The sequence below is a fragment of the Lissotriton helveticus genome, chromosome 7 (assembly GCF_964261635.1).
Source record: "Lissotriton helveticus chromosome 7, aLisHel1.1, whole genome shotgun sequence".
NCBI classification, from domain to species: domain Eukaryota; kingdom Metazoa; phylum Chordata; class Amphibia; order Caudata; family Salamandridae; genus Lissotriton; species Lissotriton helveticus.
The window spans coordinates 732,925,161-732,947,584 of NC_136068.1; the positions used below are offsets into that span (position 1 = coordinate 732,925,161).

General features: G+C 43.8%; 1 pseudogene; it reads right to left on the reverse strand.

Moving 5' to 3' along the window:
* Positions 1 to 19,934: 19,934 nt before the first annotated feature.
* LOC144769254 (adenylate cyclase type 9 pseudogene) lies at positions 19,935 to 21,675 on the reverse strand (annotated as a pseudogene).
* Between the last annotated feature and the right edge of the window lie 749 nt (positions 21,676 to 22,424).

Sequence of the window (22,424 nt, forward strand, 5' to 3'; positions counted from 1 at the left end):
AAGCCTTTCACGTTGTACGTGCACGAGAGAGAAGGTTGTGCGTTGTCAGTGTTGACACAACCATTTGGGGACAGGCAGCGTCCATGCGCGTATTTCTCCTCTACGTTAGACCCAGTTGCTAAGGCGTTGCCGAGTTGTCTGAGAGCTACAGCTGCAGCGGCTGTTTCTATCCGACAGTCTGCTGGTTTGGTATTGGACAATACGTTGATTGTGATGGTCCCACATGCAGTGGATACCTTATTAAACAGGACTAAGACACAGCACCTTACTAGTGCACGTCTGTCAGGTTACGAGTTGACATTGTTGGCTAGTCATGTGCACATTAAAAGATGTAATGTGCTGACTCCAGCTACGTTGTTACCTATCTCTACAGAGACGGATCCTCAGGAACAGCATGATTGTTTTCTTCATACAGAGGAAGAAACGAAAGCTAGAGTTGACCTTAGGGATACTCCCCTTAAGAATGTTGATGGTACGCTGTGGGTAGATGGTTCGTGTTTTAAGCTTCCGAATGGTGAAATGACTGCAGCGTATGCTATTACAACTTTACATACAGTTGTTGAGACAGCACGCATATCACAGAATTCTGCGCAAGCAGCAGAGTTGATTGCATTGACGAGAGCGTGTGTGTTGTCAGAAAGAAAGAGAGTGAATGTTTACACCGACAGTCAGTATGCGTTTGGAGTTGCCCATAGTTTTGGGCGTTTGTGGAGAGAGCGTGGGTTCCTTACTTCACACGGAACCAAAATACAGCATGGGCAGTTGGTGAATGAACTTTTGGAATCTCTCACTCTCCCAAAGCAGATTGCAATTATGAAGTGTAGTGCGCATAAGAAAGTTGTGGACGATGTTGGTCTAGGGAATGCGTTTGCGGATGAAGTTGCGAAGGAAACGGCGAAAGATATGATGAGCCGTATGTATGTTGCAGGCCCAGCTAATTGGGTTATGGCTGGTGGAATGTGTGAAGACACAATAGAAAGTGTGAAAATGATTCAGGCTGAAGCGACAGAGAAAGAAGTGAGTGTTTGGAAAGAAACTACGGGTATGTTGGATTCGACAGGTTGTTGGGTTGAGTTGTCAGAACACCAGCGATGGCTGTTGCCAGATGGGTATGTGCTCCCAGTGGTTACAATGGCCCATGGAATGGCTCACATTAGTTCGAAGGGAATATGCTGGTCATTTTGCTCCTCCGACGTATCCGTTTGAGGTGATACAGCTAGATTATATACATCCTTGTTGACAAAAGAGCCAACGGCAAGGCATCCGGCCATGTAAGACCAGTGCTCGTTTGTACCTTAGCTAATTTCAGCTTCAAGGTACCATTGTAACATTCAACAAGTCCAGCAGACTGGGGGTGATTCGCTGCATGGAACTTCTGATTTATTCCCAATCCAGCACACACTTTCTTCATGATTTGACCCACAAATTCACTCCCATTGTCCGACCATACAATTCTCGTCAAACCATACCTAGGGAAGTACTCTCTCAACAAAACCTTGGCTGTAGACAAGGCAGTATTATCCTTTAGGGGTAGGCCTCTATCCACCTGGAAAAGGCACAAACAACCACAAGGACATACTTCAAATTGTTGCATCTCTCCATATGTATATAATCTAGCTGTATCACCTCAAACGGATACGTCGGAGGAGCAAAATGACCAGCTGGAGTTGGAGTTCCCTTACCAGGATTATACTTCAAACAAATCATACAATGTTTCACCACGTTCTCTGCACATTTCGGAATTCCAGCATTCTGCCAAACTGGAGCCAACAACTTGCATATTCCCTTCGAACTAATGTGAGCCATTCCATGAGCCATTGTAACCACTGGGAGCACATACGCATCTGGCAACAGCCATCGCTGGTGTTCTGACAACTCAACCCAACAACCTGTCGAATCCAACATACCCGTAGTTTCTTTCCAAACACTCACTTCTTTCTCAGTCGGATCAGCCTGAATCATTTTCACACTTTCTATTGTATCTTCACACATTCCACCAGCCATAACCCAATTAGCTGGGCCTGCAACATACATACGGCTCATCATATCTTTCGCCGTTTCCTTCGCAACTTCATCCGCAAACGCATTCCCTCGACCAACATCGTCCACAACTTTCTTATACGCACTACACTTCATAATTGCAATCTACTTTGGGAGAGTGAGAGATTCCAAAAGTTCATTCACCAACTGCCCATGCTGTATTTTGGTTCCGTGTGAAGTAAGGAACCCACGCTCTCTCCACAAACGCCCAAAACTATGGGCAACTCCAAACGCATACTGACTGTCGGTGTAAACATTCACTCTCTTTCCTTCTGACAACACACACGCTCTCGTCAATGCAATCAACTCTGCTGCTTGCGCAGAATTCTGTGATATGCGTGCTGTCTCAACAACTGTATGTAAAGTTGTAATAGCATACGCTGCAGTCATTTCACCATTCGAAAGCTTAAAACACGAACCATCTACCCACAGCGTACCATCAACATTCTTAAAGGGAGTATCCCTAAGGTCAACTCTAGCTTTCGTTTCTTCCTCTGTACGAAGAAAACAATCATGCTGTTCCTGAGGATCCGTCTCTGTAGAGATTGGTAACAACGTAGCTGGATTCAGCACATTACATCTTTTAATGTGCACATGACTAGCCAACAATGTCAACTCGTAACCTGACAGACGTGCACTAGTAAGGTGCTGTGTCTTAGTCCTGTTTAATAAGGTATCCACTGCATGTGGGACCATCACAATCAACGTATTGTCCAATACCAAACCAGCAGACTGTCGGATAGAAACAGCCGCTGCAGCTGTAGCTCTCAGACAACTCGGCAACGCCTTAGCAACTGGGTCTTACGTAGAGGAGAAATACGCGCATGGACGCTGCTTGTCCCCAAATGGTTGTGTCAACACTGACAACGCACAACCTTCTCTCTCGTGCACGTACAACGTGAAAGGCTTACTATAGTCTGGAGTACCCAACACAGGAGCCGAACACAATGCATCGCGTAGTTCAGAAAAACTTTTCTGACATTCGTCAGACCAAGGAAGAGGATGCGGAGTATCTTTCAGAGTCAATGCTAACAGAGGTTTCGCCAACAGTGAAAAATTGCGATTCTCCTATTACCATGACCAGAGATCTGGATTTCATTAAAGACACGGAGGCTAACATTATGCATACAACTTTTAATGCAGTCCAAGCACAGCCGCATATGTCACAAAGCAAAAGTTCCAACTTAGAATACAAAAGAACCAACAATAGCATGTATCACTAGGCAATCAGCCTCATTTAAATGTGGTGACAAAGGCAAGGAAAAGTCCAATAAACTCCAGAGTAACATCAAAAATTGAAGAAGAAGAAGAAAGAATACACCGAAAACATCATCCATCCATGACTGATCCAAAAGATGGATAATTCATCCAGAAAGATTATCTGTAAAGAAAAGAAAGGATGTTAATAAATCCCAACATTATGAAAGCACATTTCTGCGAATGGAAAGATTGTCAGCAAAAAATAAATAAGCATATACCCAACTTTTCCTGTAAAGAAAATAGCATATTTAATCATTTAGTCAACCACCCAGGGAAAGGGTGGGAGGGATAATGTTAGCCCCTGTGTCTTTAATGAAATCCAGATTCTCTGGTCATGGTAATAGGAGAATCGCAATTTCATTACAAGACCGGAGGCTACCATTATGCATGTTGGTAGCCATGTAACACAACATCAGACATATGAGACACAGGTTTGCAATAATGATGAGCAAAGGTTCTAGAATTGGACCAAATAGCTGCTTTAAGAATATCATCTAACTTACCACCTGACCAGAAAGACTTACTGGCCATTGCACCTCTAATAGAATGCGGTTTAAAAATATTCAGATCGATTACAGCAAGCTTCATGACTGTCTTAACCCATCTAGCAATAGAGGAGGAAGAAATTCCTCTGTGGGGGTTAACAAAAGAAATGAGTAATTGAGAAACATCCAAAGGACGAAGAGAATTCATTCTAACGTCATAATCTTTCATACATTGAACAACACAGAGTTTAGTACAACTATCAAAGCGAGGATAGAAAATAGAATCAGACATATGTATTTCAAATTTAACTCCGAACATATCATAAGATCTGTAAGAAATATCCAGAGCTTTAACATCAGAGACTCTCCTGCATGAAATTAAACAAAGAAGAGTAGCTAGTTTAATTGAAAGATTCTTCCTACTAAGAAGAGAATTAACAGGCCAACTATAGAAAAGCTGAAGAATTAAATTAACATCCCATAAAGATCGATATCTAGGTCGAGGAGGTCTTCTAAGTCTAATACTCTTAAGAATTCTGCAAATAATAGGATTTTTACCTACCGTTTTATTGTTAATTAGAGAGTGTCCAGCAGAAATAGCAGATCTAAAACAATTGAGAGATCTGTAACTTAATCCTCTATCGAATTCTTCTCCGAGAAAATTGACTATATCAACAATAGGTGCCTCCACGGGATCCAAGTCCCTTTCCAAGCACCAACGTGACCAGACTTTCCAAATGTTGTTGTAACTGTAATGAGTCCCAGGGGCCCACGACTCTCCAAGGAGAGTTGAAGCTGTTGACGAAAGTCTTGCGAGATCGTTAGATCTCCTGACACCTTCCAGGCAAGAAGGTTCAAATTCCCTGTCTGTATAACAGGGTGAATTTGACCATCTGCGTCTGTGAGAAGATCTTTCAGAGGAGGAATTACGAACGGAAAATCGTACGTTAGTACCAGAACTGTTGGGAACCACGCTTGAGATGGCCAGAACGGAGTTACTAGGACAATTGAGGATTGTTCTTGTCTCAGTTTCTGAAGAAGCCTCTGAATCATTGCGAATGGAGGGAAGGCATAAGCGTTGATCCCTACCCAAGATTGGAGAAAAGCATTCACTGCTAGAGTACCAGGATTGGGCATCCAGCTGAAATAGGAAACCAATTGGGTAGTTAATCTGCTTGCAAATAGGTCTGTTTGGAAAGGGCCCCAGAAATGATTGAGCGAGTTGAAAACAGAAATGTTGAGCTTCCAGTCGCTGTAATCCAAGATGAATCTTGAATTCCAATTTGCGCAAAGATTGGATTTCCCGGGAAGGTATTCTGCTCTGAGAGAGATTCTGTGTTCTAGGCAGGAAAAAAAAAGCTTCTTTGCTAGATTGGAGAGGTCTTCTGACTTGGTCCCTCCTAAGCAGTTTATGTACGCTACAGCAGACATGTTGTTCATTTTTAGTATAACCGACCTTCCTTGAAGAAATCGTTTGAAGCTCATTAGAGCATAAAGACCTGCAGTTAATTCTAGATAATTGATGTGGTGCAGGGACTCTTCCTGCAACCAAATTCCTCCCGTATTATGATTCTGAAGACAAGCACCCCAGCCATGAAGGCTGGCATCTGATTCTAGAATAAAATCTGGTGCTGAACCAAAAATCGTTCTCCCATTTCATGCATCTAGATTGTCTAACCACCAAGTTAGTTCTAAGATCGCTTCTTGGTTTAAGGAAATACGATCTCCGTACCAAAGGCCCGACCTGAGAGCCCTTGCTTTTATTCTCTGAAGGGCTCGATAATTCAGTGGTCCCAGAAAAATGGCCTGAATGGAAGAAGATAGAAGGCCTAAAAGTCTGGCTAGTTCTCTCAGGGAGAGATTTTCTTGTTTCAATACATGTCTTATCTCCTTTCTGATTTTGGCAATCTTCTTGGGAGGGAGAAGGAGAAGACATTTTGTTGTGTCTACTGTGAAACCCAGGAACTCCATCTTCTTTGAGGGAACTAGAATGGATTTTTCTCTGTTTATGATAAAACCCAGATTTTCTAAAAGATCTATAACCGTCTTGAGATCTTTGATGATGTGAGTATAATCCTGAGAAAGAATCAGGATGTCGTCTAAGTAAATGATGAGACGAATCCCTTTTTCTCTTAGACATGAGACAACTGCTCTCAATACCTTGGTGAAACACCATGGGGCAGAGGAGAGGCCGAAAGGCAGAGCCAGAAATTGAAAGAGATGGCTTTTCCAAAGGAACTGAAGAAAGGGTTGATGTTCCTTTGCCATGGGAATTGTAAAGTAGGCGTCCTTCAGGTCCAATTTGACCAACCAGTCGCCTTCTAGTAAAAGGTCTCTTAGAAGATGGATGCCCTCCATCTTGAAATGCCGATAGACAAGGAATTTGTTGAGTTCCCTGAGATTTATTACCGGTCTTGGATACGAGCTCTGGAAGGGAATCTGGATGAAATCTATTGAAAAACCAAGAACGGTGTCTAGAACCCAAGGGTCTTGTGTAATATTTCTCCAATTGTTGTAAAAGAACTTCAGTCTCCCGCCCACTTTTAGATTGGAAGAAAGGGGAGGGGGAGGAATACTCACTTTGAGGGGTAGATTCAGCAGATGCTCCTCTGGCCCGGAATCCTCTCAAGCGGAAACCTCTTCCTCTGGGTGGATAGAACTGTGGCTGGTTGGATGGTTGGTAACCTCTACCAAAATTTCCTCTGTGTCTTGGGAAGGGGCGTTGATTAAAGAGGCTGGAAGATTGCCCCCTTCTCCCGGCCCTTCCAAAAAGGTTACTGTTGTAATTGTAAACTTTTTTCATGTTTTGGTGCGCTTTATCCAAGGCTGTAAAGGTCGATACATATTTGCCCAGACTTCTTATTAAATCTTCTCCAAAAAGTAAACCTTTTGGATTGATGGAGGTTTCTTTTTCAGCCATATCGGTTAATTTGGGGCTGATTTTAGTAAGAACCACTCTTCTTCTTTCGCAATTAAGTCCTGCATTTGCGTTTCCTAGAAGGACTAGAGCCCTTTGGCTCCATCCGCGAAAGGAGTGTGTATCAAGAGGGCAACCATTAAGGTAACTCTCCTCTGCTGCGTCAATTATTTTTGTTAGAGGACCTAGGATGTCAAGGACTTTATCCTGGCAGATCTTAAGTGATCTTTCCAAGCCTTTGCGTGGGTCTCTTCCTAATTTTAAGAGATAGGTAATCAATTCCGGGTCAAGGTTCGGAGTCTGACATACTTTACCTTCAATAGAAGGTCTGTTACACTCCGCTCTCAAGAGATTGCGAGTCTCTCTCTCTAACGGATTCCTAATCCATTTGGTTATGAATTTGGATACGTGCTCGTGTGGGGTCCACTCAGAGCTCCTAGGGTGTTTAATGTTAAAGGGGGAGAACATTTCCTCTCCCAAAGGATCCAAAATATTATCTTTTGAAGATGAAGGACCATCAATTTAATTTGAGAGAAAGGATTCAATATCTTGATCGTCCTCATCAAGATCAAGAATATATTCGTCAGAAAATTCTGAGCCATCACCATTGTCTGGAGCACTTTGATTTATTGTGCCGCGAGGGTCACCCATCAAATTTGTGCCACTAAGGACACCTTTCCAGTTTGTGCCGCGAGGGACACCTGAGGCAAATGAGGTTCGAGGACCTCCTGTTAAACTTGAGGTGCTAGGACCTCCCGTGCTCTCTGGGGTATAATCAATGTTTTTACTTTTTTTATGCCTCTTACCTCTTTCTTGCGTTAGATCATTAACCTCTGCTATGTCCGGATCCGAAAGATCATCATTATCATGGATCAAGGATCTCTTAGATGACATAACTTGTGATAAGGTAGAGAACATACAAGAGATCTCATCTCCTTATGTATAACTTTTTTGATGGCATCACCATTAAAATTTGATTCAATAGTGTTACTATGGAGTGAATCCGAATCTGACTCAGACATGATTCTTAAATAAATATTATAAAAGTCTGAGCTCCTTTTTTTAATTTTTTTTAAAAATATTTTTTATAATATTGTCTTTTCTAATAAATTGTAAATAATCACCCTTTTTTTATATCTTAACCAATGGATTTTCAATAAAAAACAGTTATATTTGTCTAAATAGTAATATTGGGAGGTGGGGGGGGGGGCTAGGCAATATCCCAAACGCACTAAATGAGGCCAAAAAACGCAAGCGCACTTAACAAGGACTGTTTGGAGGCACGAGCGGAGATAAAATCCGTTGCTCGGCTCCTGACAGCTGTTTACCTTGATGGCAGTGTAAGAAAGTACCCTGGCAGCCAGCGCACGGGGCGCGTGTGTTGCTAAGGGTCATTTCTCAAAACCTTCTTAATCGTGAAGCTCGAGCTTCGGGAAGCGCTCATGAAGCCTCGCTCCACAGCGTTAGAGAAAGATTCAATAACGATGGGATTCTCAATAAGGCATACGTCGAACTACATAAAACGGGTCAGTGCGTGTTTGCTTTAAACGCGTGTGAACATAAAAGGGAGAACCCGCGCGAACTCGAAAGGGCTCAAATAAATATGAAATACATTGCGAGCAAGTGAAAATAAAGCAGAAGCCAACCTCCGTAAATTGGAGGTTGGTAACCCGAGCACAAGGAGTCTAAAGGTGAAAATAAACCTTATTCAAATAAAACAAATAATACTTACACTGTAAAAGCGATATATCTAAACTCCTAATGCTGTAGGGATAAGAGTGGGGTTACTCACAGTAAGTTATTAAAAAGGCTAAAACAATTATCATTGCGCTAATAATTTTAACAAACTCTAAATTACAAGGTTTATCCGGAGGTAAAAAGATGTTGACTTATCTTGCTTGGAGCCGCATTTAAAAGAGGCTGATTGCCTAGTGATACATGCTATTGTTGGTTCTTTTGTATTCTAAGTTGGAACTTTTGCTTTGTGACATATGCGGCTGTGCTTGGACTGCATGTTGTATGCATAATGTTAGCCTCCGGTCTTGTAATGAAATTGGGGATCCACTGTCTACAATACGATGTAATACCTAAAAAGGCACGCACTTCTCTCTGTGTGGATGGTACATTCATTTGCGTAATTGCTTGAATTCGTTCTGGGGTCAATCTCCTTCCCTCCTTCGACAAGAGATGACCTAAGTAGGTCACTTCTTGGCGACAATATTGCAACTTTGAAGGTGACACTTTATGATGAAGGTCAGACAAATACCGCAACAAAGAAAGAGTAGCCTCTTTACAAATCTTTTCATCATCAGCAGTAATCAACAAATCATCGACGTACTGAATAAGAGTAGCACCAACAGGTAACACAAAACCGTCAAGCTGTGTTTTCAACGCCTGACTATAAATGGAGGGACTTTCACAATAACCTTGGGGAGCTCTCTTAAACCGGAAGCTTCGGCCTCCTAATGAGAAGCCAAAAATATCCCTGCTCTCCTCAGCAATAGGAATACTGAAGAAAGCATTCTTCAAATCGATGACGGAAAACCAAGCTGCTGAAGCAGGAATCAAAGTCAACAAAGCAGTGATATCAGGTACCACAGGAAACTGTGGCACGACTATCTTGTTTACCTCTCGAAGGTCGATCACAAACCGGTACACAGGTGGCTGAGAAGCATCAGTACGTTTAAGGATAGGCAAAACAGGACTGTTACAAACATTACCTCTCGTTTCCTCAACTACACCCTTCTCAACCAGATCATAAACAATCGCTAAAAGAGCTCTCTCACCGTCGCTCGAGATCTTGTATTGTGGAATACGAGGTAGCCTAGCATTCGACTTAAGCGTGACAACATAAGGTGGAATCCGCAAAAGACCAACATCATTTGGACCTGTAGCCCAAAGTGTATCAGGAAGCGAACGCAATTCCAGTGGCAAACAATCCTTAGACAAATACATTGGAGAAATCACTTTCTTACCAAGAGTAAGTTGTACTCCTGAAGGAGAACAATGCAATGTCGCATACAATCTTTTCAGCAAGTCCAAACCCAACAGATTCTCACCACAACCAGTCGTTAAAATAAGTGGAGCTTCCAATTCACAAGGGCCAATCGAAAGGGACAAAGGACTAGAAACCGGATTTCGAACTGGGGCGCCTGAAAATCCTACTGAAACATTGGTCAAGCCAGACAAAGGTGCGCCAGGAAGTTTAGAGTGCATAATAGAACTCTTCATCGCACCAGTATCCAAAAGAAAAGGTTCTACCACACCTGATGTATTCACTTCAACATAAGGTCCACTCTGGTCTACTGGAACTGACACTACTCCCTCACTTTGTCCTTGGCTGTCCTAGTTATCGTTATAACCAGAACTCTCACCTTCGACATAGTAACCCTCAACATAATACTGGGCAGACTGACCACTCGGAACATTCTGTCTGTCAAAATAATTCGCAGAATTCTGTAGGGAAGAGGAACGCTCATTCTGAGGGATCACACCACGTCCCCTACCCCTAGGAGCTTGTTGAAAACTACCACGACCTCTCTGTCCTGATACACCATTCGCACGCTGTAACAAGGCCGGGCAACTATTCTTGTAATGACCTTCCTCTCTGCAATAAGCACACTGATTAGGGCCAGGAAAGAATCGCTGAACATAAGGCTCAGGCTTCTGTAACAGTCTCTGAAATTGTGGAGGTTTCTGAAACTGAGGCTGATTCTGACGAGGCGGATAAGCTTGCTGCAAAAGAACTTTCGTCTTTAACTCTTTAGTTTTCTTCTCCACTTTATCCTTCTCATCTTTATCCCTATTCTCGTAATATTGTGCAGTAGCCAATATCTGGGCCGATGAAGAGACAGCCCATGAAGTCTCAGAGTCCTTTAACTTATTAGAAAGTTCGGGAAGCAAATTAAAGACAAATTTATCCACAAACAACCTTTGACCACCCTCCGTACTCATATCCTGACCACTATGATCAGTAAACGTCTCTTCAAACCTAGTGAATAAATCAGATAAACTCTCGTCTTTCTTCTGCTTACATGCTGCTAACTTATCCCAATTCACTCGTAAAGCGGGCATCATCGTTTTCATCAGATTAATAATTCTACCTGGTAATTCTGAAACTAGAGGTTCAGGTTTAGCACCTCCCTCCTGTCTACCATCTGCAGCAACAATATTCACCCAGGTATCACCTAATTCAGCAGCATGATTCTCATGACGAATCTTCGCCCACAAGGGTTGAGGAACTACATTACCCATCAACATATCGATGTCAGCTAAATTCATAATACACGCTTCAACTGTCTGGGACAACTCCTTGTAATAACCAGCAGGATTCTTACGAGGGTCAGGTAAGGTCTGCTTAAGAGCCAAGACCTCTGCTCTCTTCCAAGGGACATGTACCCATACTCGCTGAAAATGAGCCGGAGCGGCCTGAATACCCTGATTTACATTAGCCTGAACTGCTTCTTTCCATACCAGAGGAACTTCTCTCATAGGGTACTGTTTCACTTTCCTCCTAACAGAGGAATCAGGTTCATACAATGTCTGAGGCGAAAGTCTAGATCTGAAAGCAAGTATCGTCTCTACGGCATCTGTAACATCAGATTCCACTATCATCCCTTTAGCAAAATCTGACTGAACATCGAGCACATCCTGGGGAATCGGACCCAACTCATTATCTTCCCATTCCTGACGCAGAAAAGTACACATTACATCAAAAACATACCTTTGCTTAGGCGGTTCCCATTGAAAGAAAACATCCATAACTACTGGTAAATTATACCTCGGAGCATTTAAAATCCACCTACGAGCCAACAAATCCAACACTGTCCGTTCTTCAGAACTAAGAAGCTGACTACGACTCTGCTTACGTTCCGAAACAGGGGTCATATTCAGTGACCCAAACAATGGTGACAATACATTAGAAACTGTTTCTGTCATTCGTTTTCGAACAGAAGGAGAAGAAGCAGACATAAGAACAGGAGAATAAGTATTCTGAGGCAAGGAAGGTGTAGGAACAAGAACAGTAGAAATCAAAGATGCAGACGCAGAAGGCAAAGGAGTTTGAGGCAAAGCTGATAGCAAGGCTGGCGACCCTAGAATGGGTTGCGCAGGAGAAGGCAAAACCATCTGTGGAGCACCAGGTGGCTGAATAACAGCAGGAGGTTGAACAACAAAGGGCTGAACAACCGGGGGTAATAGAGGCGCAGTAGCACCCTGCACATAGGGAGGAGTCAATCTCAGTAAATGAGAGATCAAAGGATCTTTTTCAGGGTCTTCTCTCACTTTCGGAGGAGAAGACGGCAAGGCCGGATAACATTTATCTATGGCCATACAACGCTGTCTATCTAAGACTTCACTCGCACGCTCTTCTCCATCTTCCTTAAACTGTCTAGCAGCTTGTAGTACTGACATATTTTTATCTTTCCTATCTCTCTTTGCTTGCTTAATTTCTCTCTGTTTGGCTTCCTTACGCCAAAGGCGGAAAGAGTCAAACATTGCCGGCCGGGCTTTCTTCTTAAATAGCTTAATTTTTAGATTGTCTAAAATCTCTGTTTCAAAACTACCATGTGGGGGCCATTGCAAAACACCATCCTTTTTAGTGTAGTGGACCCATACTTCATTATAAGTAATAGGGCCCACTCCGTGTTTTGAGTAAAGTTCATAAGTCGGAGTTCCAACCGGAGGTATTGGACATGAATCCTCCAATCGGGAATCCCTGTTACTACCACAAACAAACCAATTACAAAATTTACCAAGACCAGGCATCTTGCTCACTAGTCTGGTTTCAAACTTCAAAGGGAATCAAAAAATGATACACTCGTAAATATACAAGCCCTTCGGCTTTGGGTACTGCAGCAACCAAATCAAAACCAAGGAATCAAACAAAGTCGTGGGGGCGACCCACTTATGCTTAACCAAATATCTGTCACGCCACCAGAAGACCGTCTATCGTCTCGCTTTACAAACATCAATTGGAGGGTCCAAGACAAGGCGACAGTCAGGGCAGCAGTCCTTCGCAGCCATTGGAAAGCGGGAAGCCTCGCAGAAAAGACCTTCGGTCCACGTCGACATGCAGGGGTCGATGAAGTGGGGCCCCTCCTCCAGAATTTCTTCACGTGGCTCCTCGCAATCTTCGGGCTCGGACCGGTACCACTGAAGTCGGCCCGCGTTGGCCGCGCCAACTGAAGAACCGGGTTTTCAAGTACCCAGCGGCGTCAGGGACACGCCCGAAGTCCTCTAGGTTCCCTTGCCTTGGTATACAGAGACACGGAAACTTCTAGGTGGCGTCAGAGATCAAATTTATTAGCTGCAGCCAGTAGCAGAAATCCCAGTAATACAATACGGTGTACAACTCAAGAAACTGCTAAATTTTACTAAGGTGAGACATCCCTATTTATACACAAAAAGGTACATTTAAAATGCATGCCCCTGCACCAAAATTCAACCAATAGAAAATACATGACATCACACGGCATCATACAGTAAAGCTCATTTTACAGTGTCCCAACCCACAAGTTAATATTTAGGCATACCTAAATAATAATCTGGAAGGCCCGCACAAACCCTTAATTGAAAGCGTAACCCATGAAATGAAGAAACAGTCAAGAAAAGTAGTTTCAGATAATGTGCAAGATAACAGATACGTAAAGAAACTTAAAAGTTAACAAATGTCTTGGATGATGATTGGAAAAGTAAATAACGATCTTGCAGGGAAATTGGCTTGGCAGGGTCAATTCCTAGGTGAAAGGCCAGCTTCTGAAATTAACTCCAATGCACGAAGGAATCCTTGGTTAATGTATATATATATATGATTCACAATAGGTCAGACTGCTTTGTTCACAGACTAACTTCTGAGGCCTACATGAAAAGTAACACCAGATGGCAGTCACGACACATGGCAAAAACCCATGTTTCAGAAAAGAAAGTTTTAAGGAAAGAAACCATTTAGATATTGTTTAAGATAAGATATGCGCAAGGGAAATTAAAGGTTAAGGAGGTCCTGAACAGTGATTGAAAAACTCAGACAACGATCAGCTAGTGAAACTGGTTTTGCAAAAGGTCAGTTTCAGGTGAAAAGGGTTACTCTCTCTGCAGTTCATTCAGAGTCAGAGAAACCCAAATTAATATATGCACGAACTCAGAAGGCAAGGCCACTTGTTTTGGGCCTACTTCACTGGCCTACGTGAGGGCAAAACTAAAATGCAGTCAGGTTTGAGAATTACAGAACCACAGTGGCCTACCGTAATTGGAGTGGCACCAGCACCTCGACTATGGCTGGAGGTTTTTTAGAAGCAAAGTCTAACCCCAGCTTACAGCTTTATTGGGATGCTATTACCATCCCAAGGGATAGGAAGCTCCTCTTCCAACTTAGAGCCGGTGCCCTACCCCTTAGATCTTTGACTGGCAGGTGGGGTAGTCCGTCTACCAGTAACTGTCCTGTATGTGGAGTACATAAGGAAACAATTGGCCATTTTTTATTTGCGTGTTCGGCCTATGTAATACCAAGACGTATCTGGTTAACTCCACTGTGTAAGTCCTTAGGTACTACTAGTAGCACTGAAGCCTTAAGAATCATACGCACTAGCACTTTACTGCCTATATCAATAGCTACTGCTAAATATTTAGGATGGGCATGGATGGTTATATAGAAGCTTTTAGATCACTGATTCTGTCCTTGTCGCAAAGGATCACTGATTTGGTTAGACAATGTATAAAATGAGTATCTGGATTTTAAATGTAATTTTTACAAAGCAATTATACTGTGTTTTTAAATTACCTGCTTGTAAATTTTATTTTAATTAGCTTTTTTATCGATTGTAAATTACTGAAACATAATGGAATTTCTATGCTTTTATGAATGAACCTCGAATAAAGCTACATTTGATTGACATTGTGAGTTCAGGCACACTAAACGTCACCTCTTTATCAAAAGCCTTTGGGAAGATAGGCTGGAAAACATATTACAGCCTCCCCATTCTATCCTATGGGCAAGATGGCCTTTCCACAGTGAACAAGCATTGGAAACGCAATAGGTCTCGGATTTATTTGAGTTAGAGCAAATGGCATTGTAAATGGCAATGTCTTTTAGCCATGTGTTATAGAGTGTATGCATGTGGTGTTTAGTGAAATTATGTGGGTTGGATTGGAATTGTTAGTTGTGAAATTGTGTGGCGTGAAATTGTGTGGTGTGGAGTGTATTTGTGTAGTGAAATGATGTGGCATGTGAGACAGACAGGCACATGGAAACATACACACAGAGACGCACAGATAGTCACGCACACATAGAGACTGAAACACGTATAGAGATGCACACACAGAGACACACATAGAAACAATGATGTACACACAGAGAAGAGACGTACTTACATTGACAAATGCACATATAGAGATGCACACACAGAAAAATACACGCAGATAGAGACACGCACACCGAGACAGAGATGTGCACCGAGAGACAGAAACACAATGCCTTTTATTCATTTGCTTCGGTGTGTAAACAAGCACTTTCTAATTATAGTCCATGCTTATGAGAAGCAAGGCTGGCAGTCTCTTTTACTGCCAGCCTTGCTCATCGTAAGCAAGGACTTTACGTTCAAAGTGCGTGTTTATGCACCGATTGCAGGTTTTTAAAAAAGGAATAAAAGGCCTTGTCATTTACAATGCCAATAGCTCAAACTTGGTACTCCATGCATCAGTATACAGTACTTCTACAAATAGCAAACAACATACGTCCACTCCACTACAAGCAAAAAACATAAGTCCAAAACAATATAATTTACAACGCAAATAGCTCGAACTTTCACAAATGCAAGACAGATTGGATTGCAAATGCTTGCTTTTAAGTAGTAGTTGGTGGAAGCAACACAGGAGAGCGGAAGCAACATGGGAGGCCTGGAGCAACACTGGGGCACATGTGAGTGAAGGAGACGAAATGGGCAAGAGACCAATGTAGAGCGGGCGGGAGAGAAGCATACCAGCAAGAAGCCAATGGTAGAGTACAGTGGTGAGGAGGAAATTCAAAGGGCAACAGAGGAGGACAAGGGGAAGCAATACGGAGGGCAAAGTTGGGATGGAGGAGCAACAAGCAAGACAGCAACATGGCGTGTGGGGAAGAAGCACACAGGCGAGAAAGCAACAGAGGGAAGTACAGGAGGGCAACCAGAATGCATACATCACACACACACAATGTGGCTTTCTGTTGTATGTGTCTGCTCTCACCCAATTATTACTGACTCCACAGACATTTGAGGGCTGTGAACAGCACAGAGACAGGTGTTAAAAAAATTCACACCTTTGTTCCTGAAAACACAAACCTGGGTGGGTGTGACATGTGGCGCAGGAAGAAACATTGTTATTTGTGTAGCTGAGTTTGTATGGAAGGGGAGGGGGTGTGCTGTGAGTCACCCCCACCCACAATGTACTCCAGACTCGGTACACCCTCTTCGATAAACCACAATCTACAGCCAGACATCCGTAACCTGCATCATGTGACATTGTACAGCCACAATCTACAGTCAGGCACATGACATCACATCAAAAGAGCCTGTCAGACACCCGGTAACACTACTGCAGGAATGGATAGCTCACGATGTCGAAGTCAGACACCCGGCCTAAGATTGCATGCGTCACACCTGGAAAACACATCGCGTTCCCGTTATGGCGAGCCCACAGTGGTACGTCACAGATAATGAGCCCCTGTCAGTCAGAAACCCACAATGATAACATTATGTCAGGCAAACACACCCACGCCTATCAAACGCAAACCCACTAAGGTAGTGTGGTAACAGGCACCCCAACTGTAACATTCAGAAAGACACTTGCAGTCACAACAGTGAGGCAGACACCCGCAGTCACAACAGTGTGGCAGACACATGCAGCCGCAACAGTGTGGCAGACACCCGAGGCCACAACAGTGTGGCAGACACCTGCAGTCACAACAGTGTGTCACACACCTGCAGCCACAACAGTGTGGAAGACACCCAATCACAACATTCTGGCAGAGACCGCAATCACAACAGTGTGGCAGACACCGCAATCACAATATTTTGGCGGACACCCGCAGTCACAACAGTGTGGCTGACACTGCAATCACAACATTCAGGCAGACAGCTTCAGCCACAACATTCTGGCAGACACCCGCAGCCACAACAGTGCGGCAGACACCACAATCACAACATTCAGGCAGACACATGCAGCCACAACAGTGTGGCAGACACCGCCATCACAACATTGCGTCAGAAACCAACAAACACAACTTTTGTCAGACACGCGCAAACACACAGTTATGTCAAACACCCACAATTGTAAAATTCTGCTGACATCCGTAATTACAGTATTCGTCACCCACAATCCTAACATTCTGTCAGATATCTAAACCCAGAGCATGCAGGCGAACATGACCACAGCGCCCTGTTACTGGTCCACGACTCACAAGGCGCTGTAGGGGACAGGGTCCCATAGTCGGCGCTATGAAATACAGAGCCTTTTATATCTAGAAAGGCGCTACAACCTCGTGCAAAGCGCTGCTGTCAGCTGGGGGCAGGTGTGAGTTTATGTTAGATTGCAAACTTGTTTTAAAGTTCCCAACGTTCAATGTCGAACCCCCTTATCAGGAATTTGGGGACACAAGACGCATGTTTTGTAAGTGATATTACTAACTCAGCAACAGTGAGTAGTGATCAGCACGTGAAAGGGGAAGTGTGAGAACCACGTGCAAGAGGAAAGGTGTGAGCGCGTTTCTTATGTATGTTAATATAAATATCCCCTCCTATCCCAGCACTCACGGTGATCAGTTATTAATTATGTTAATGAACTCGATGACAAAACACATACAAAAAGGATACCCCTGAAGACAAACTGTCTCTCCCTGGGCCACAGCTTGTGCGGCATCTCCTGGCACGTGCCTAGTAAATTGTGCGATTCGCAGCAGGGGATGCTGTCAACGCCATTTTGTTCCTAAATGACTGATTTTCGGATCATTATTGCTAAGTGCATTTCTTCACTGCCTGCTGGAAGCTGGAACCTGTGGCTACATTTGCAGTCTGTGGAAACTACCAAGAGTTCCAGACAGACGAATAATCAAATTCTTCGCATAGTTTTCATGTACGCACAGAGCCACAGGCACACAGATGGTGTAAGATGTTTGACGCGCGTGCATAGAAATGCAGGCACTGCTTTGTGTCGCGTCTTTCTATATGCAGGCGCATCAAACATCTTACACCGTCTGTACGCACCAAACGAGTCCAAAAAACCCAAAGAAGCTCGCGAGTGGTACGCGCGCGCGCCACTGCGAGCACATGTCTTCAATTATCGCGGCCGTGTCTGGCCACAATAATTGAAGACATATGGCCTTTGGTGCACGTAACAGACACCAATAGGCCATGGGCGGAGCTACGCTGCAGGCCCACTAGTAACATTTGCATTACGAGCCCTGGCACACATAGTGCACTTACTAGTAAGGCAAACATACCAATCATGGACAACCAATTACCATTACACTTTATACAGGGAGCACTTGCACCTTGACACTGATTAGCAGTGGCAAAGTGTCCAAAGCATCTAAGTTGTCAGCACCATGTCAGAACAAGTATGGGCATAGCCAATAGGTCTCGCCTTTGGGACCTTATAAGTGTTTAGCCATGTAACAGTTGATGTTGTTGTCCCAAAGATATTGTGCTGCATAACTAAATACTTATAAGGTCCCAAAAGTGAGACCTATTGGCTATGCCAATGCTATTTTTGTGTAGCGCCTTACCTACTAAAATTCTTACACTGTGTGCTGGTTAAAAAAATAACACCACTTTGAGGCAGATTCACAGTTGTTATGATGAAGTATTTAATTTTTTATTGTTTTCTCAAATACAGAGTACCCTTTCATAGGTTAATTGATTTACTTTACATGTTTGATGCTAAAAAGAGTGGGACGGGTTTAGAGAAAGCAATGCACATTTCAAGCCCAATTTACTGAGTGGCAAGCACAGGGATCAATGAAAGCAAGGGGGGGATTTAAGCCCCTTTAAAAAATATTTAATAGAAAAGATTAGGTGAAACCTAAAAATGCACCAGGCAGCTGAAGGGTTGCCACGCTGCATTCCGCGGCTACTTTCGAGCCTCGGTTACGTGTTAGGCACAGTTGCAAATTATGGAGCTTCAAGGGGGGGTCGTGAGTATCCAACACAGTTGTTTCCGTGTTCCTAAAGGAGTCGTTTTCAAAGGGCATCCATTCATCATATTTTTTCATGTCAATTGTTGACAGATTTGCATCTTTTGGTGGCTCGGCCTGTGCTTTGACTCATAGAGCCAAGTCAGACCCCTGACTCGGCTCCCCTCAAGTTTGACAGTGTCTTCCCTCCGAAAAGTTAGTATCTCCTACACCCTTAGCTGTAGGTACCGGTAATATATGGAAGATACCTCCTGTTGGTGCTGAGGCTTAATACTGTGTACACTGTGAGGGGCATCATAAGCATTTGGTTAGGGAACCAAAGATGGCCAACGTGCAACACTGAGATGTCCTATATTGACGCAGGAGTTCAAGTGGAAATGCTAGTGTAATGCCACTACTAGTTAATATGTAAGAGCTTAAATTAACCTAACCAATGAGAAAAGGCGGTGCTACATGTATACAACATTGTAACACAATTGGGAAGGAGTCTCTCTCTAAGTGCCACAGTGGGGAGCACAGTCTCTAAGGCTGGCTTAGGCCATTTTCACCCACTAATCACAATAAAGTAGCACTGCTTTCAAGGTATAAGTTTCACATCTGGAAAGACCACAAAGACATTTCGATGATCAATATGAATTTGGGCTAAGAGCTCTAGATAGAATGGTAAGTGGTTGAGTTTGGGGAATATGTCAGATCTGAAGCCATCTCTTAACATGGTGGTCTCCAGGCTCCTCATCATGCCAGACATCTCTGAAGACTTAGGAGACACTGTCATAATCAAGCTGACACCTTGAAACTCATTACATGAAATTGCATATTGAGTGTCTGATGTACTAAGCTCTAAGAAATCCCACAGAAAAGTCAAAGCCTGTGTCTTAAAAAGTGAACTGCAAATGTTCCAACGGCACCACCCCAGTTCCTTACCACTGAAACTACGGCTATTTGATGAACTAGCACATTTGACCGAGATCCAATGGAAACTGTGTAGGAAGTCTTCAATCATCAAAATGTATAAAACATAATGCCACAAGATTTTATTAGCTTGGTGACAATCCTCAATTTACAGTGCTCACCTTTTTAGAAGCCGAAGATTACTAGTGTCAAAAAAATAAGTACAGTCAATAAGAAATATACATTTCCTACCTTTCAGCTTTTCTGCAACTACCATCTCACCAATTCGCTCGACCACCAAACTATCCTCCATTATGTAGCGATCATCCAAATATTTTGCGGTGGCTTCAGAAATATGGACCTTGCCAGCCACTCCAAGCTGCTCCATGAGGTTGGCTAAATTCACATCCTTCGACTACACATCAAATTTGAACCTCCTCATTCCCAAAATACCACAGAGCACGGTGCCAGTGTGAACACCCACTCGCATGTTTACCATCTCCTTATTCTCATGGCAGAATTGCTCAATGGCTTCAATCATTCCAAGGCCCATTTCAATGCAGCAGTAGGCATGGTCCTCTCTGGGTACTGGGCACCCAGCAACGCAATAGTAGCAGTCCCCCAGTGTGCGGATTTTCTCACACTTGGTATCCTCACACAAATGATCAAAGCACCCAAACTAGTCATTTAGCAGCCCCACTAGGGCATGAGCAGACTTATTGGCACTCATCTTTGTAAAGCCAACAATGTCTGCAAAACAAATGCTAACTTGCTCAATCCGTTGCATTTTAAAGGGGCGGAAAATGATGGGTGTTTTCTGTATCGAAATTTTTTCTTCCGGTTTTTTAGGCTTGAAGTGGAGTGGCATTTCACAGAGTGTTCGCTCTCACCATCACCCTGCTTCATGAGGTCATCTGCAATGATCCGGACATGACTGAGTGGATCATCCGCTCTTTGAGTGCCTTCTCCTCATCCAGATCTTTCACATACATGATCGACTGCCCCACTTTCAGGAAGGTGCTCCTGGAGCGCACCTCAGACATGATGAACAAATGTATTCCGATGGCGTGGATGCAGATATGCAGCAAAGCCTTGCTCAGTAACTCCGAGTGAACGACCCTGGTGGCCATTGGCATAAAGCTGTCCTCATCTCGAAACTGATAGCCAAACATTTCAAAAAGCACAGAGTAGACTATGCCCAGAAAATACTTAAATATAAGGGCAAGTGCATCACAGAGTAAAGAAGAAGCAGCACTTCCACACACACAGAAAAACTCCCAACTTGGGAAAGGCAGATGTCATTGGATACGGTAGTGTAGTTATAGAGATCACCAATCATGGAGCGACGTGTTAAAACTTGGAACTGGGTGGCCAATGTCACCATGAAAACCATGACCGTGATAAACAGCGGCACCCATGTATAGTGGCGGGCATACATTTTGGTGAAGGTGAAAGCAAAAATGGCAACGCATATAAGAAGGAAGCACAGTGCTGGCACCAAGTGAGCTACTGAATTTGGCCTCAAGTGCACCATGAAGTAAATACTCCAACCAGACAGCCGAGGGTGATGTAAAAGACAGCGTAACGGAACCGCCTCTGGGTCTGCAAAAAACACCTCTCCATGCAAGCCTCCTCCAAGTTGTTGGAGTCAAACTTGGGATTCCACCAATGGAGCTGGCTCTTTCGAAGAGCTGAGTCAATTTCTTCTTCTTGCGCAGTCCAGAGGTGCCCCCTTGCTTTACTCCGGACTCCCCAGAGCTGCAACTCGAAGAGATGCTGTACTTGCAGTGCTTAGGGATGGAGGAAGGAGGGGGCCTGCTGTTGATCTTTACTGTTACACTGTGGCTGTCCCCTGATGCATCACAACTGACCTCGGTGTTGTGCTGCAGGAGCTGCTGGTTTGCTGGGGATGAGGCCATGTTGTCATCGAGTAAGGCCTCTGGAGTTTGGTTCCTGACCTTCCTTCCGGCTACCTCACTGTGGTTCCGCCCACCCCCCACTTCCAGCCTGCTTCCTTGCGATTTCAGTTGCTTCCATGGACCACTGCGTGTCTGGAAAGGCTGTCCTTGAAGGTTTCATCCTGCCCTTGCAAGAAAAGGAGAAAAAAAAGCATGAGACTTGGATACGGGATGCAGCATTTTCTGCAGCAAAACAAGAATTGGGTTGCTTAAAGCTTGTGTCAAATGCCTGCCTTCTGCCCGCCCCCATTCCTCCAGCACTGGGAATATTCCTGAACTGAAGAGAAGCTGGCTCTGAATAATGATCGCTCCAACTTCCTCTCCACTGCAGAGCGTGCCACCATATCTCATATTGTAGGGATGCAGACAAGTAGTGAAGGGGTAGGGGTCGGACCAATGCAATTCTACATCTCCCCCTTCTCATCTGCACATATGAAGCGGTTAAGGGGGCAGGGGCTGGATCCAAATCAGAAACTGGCAACGTAGAGAGACAAGCACCCAGGGGCACACCGATCCCACATTATTCCCTTCATCATGTACGCAGGAGAAAGCGCACTCGGGAGGTTCTGATCACCCACAACAGTAAGGGCAGTAAAGAGCTATGTTAATGCAATTACAAGGGAATACATTGTGAGAGAAGTGAAAGTGAGGGTGCCAGACAACAGTGCTTTTTATGATACATTAAATATTCCCTTGTCGGTAATGGCTGT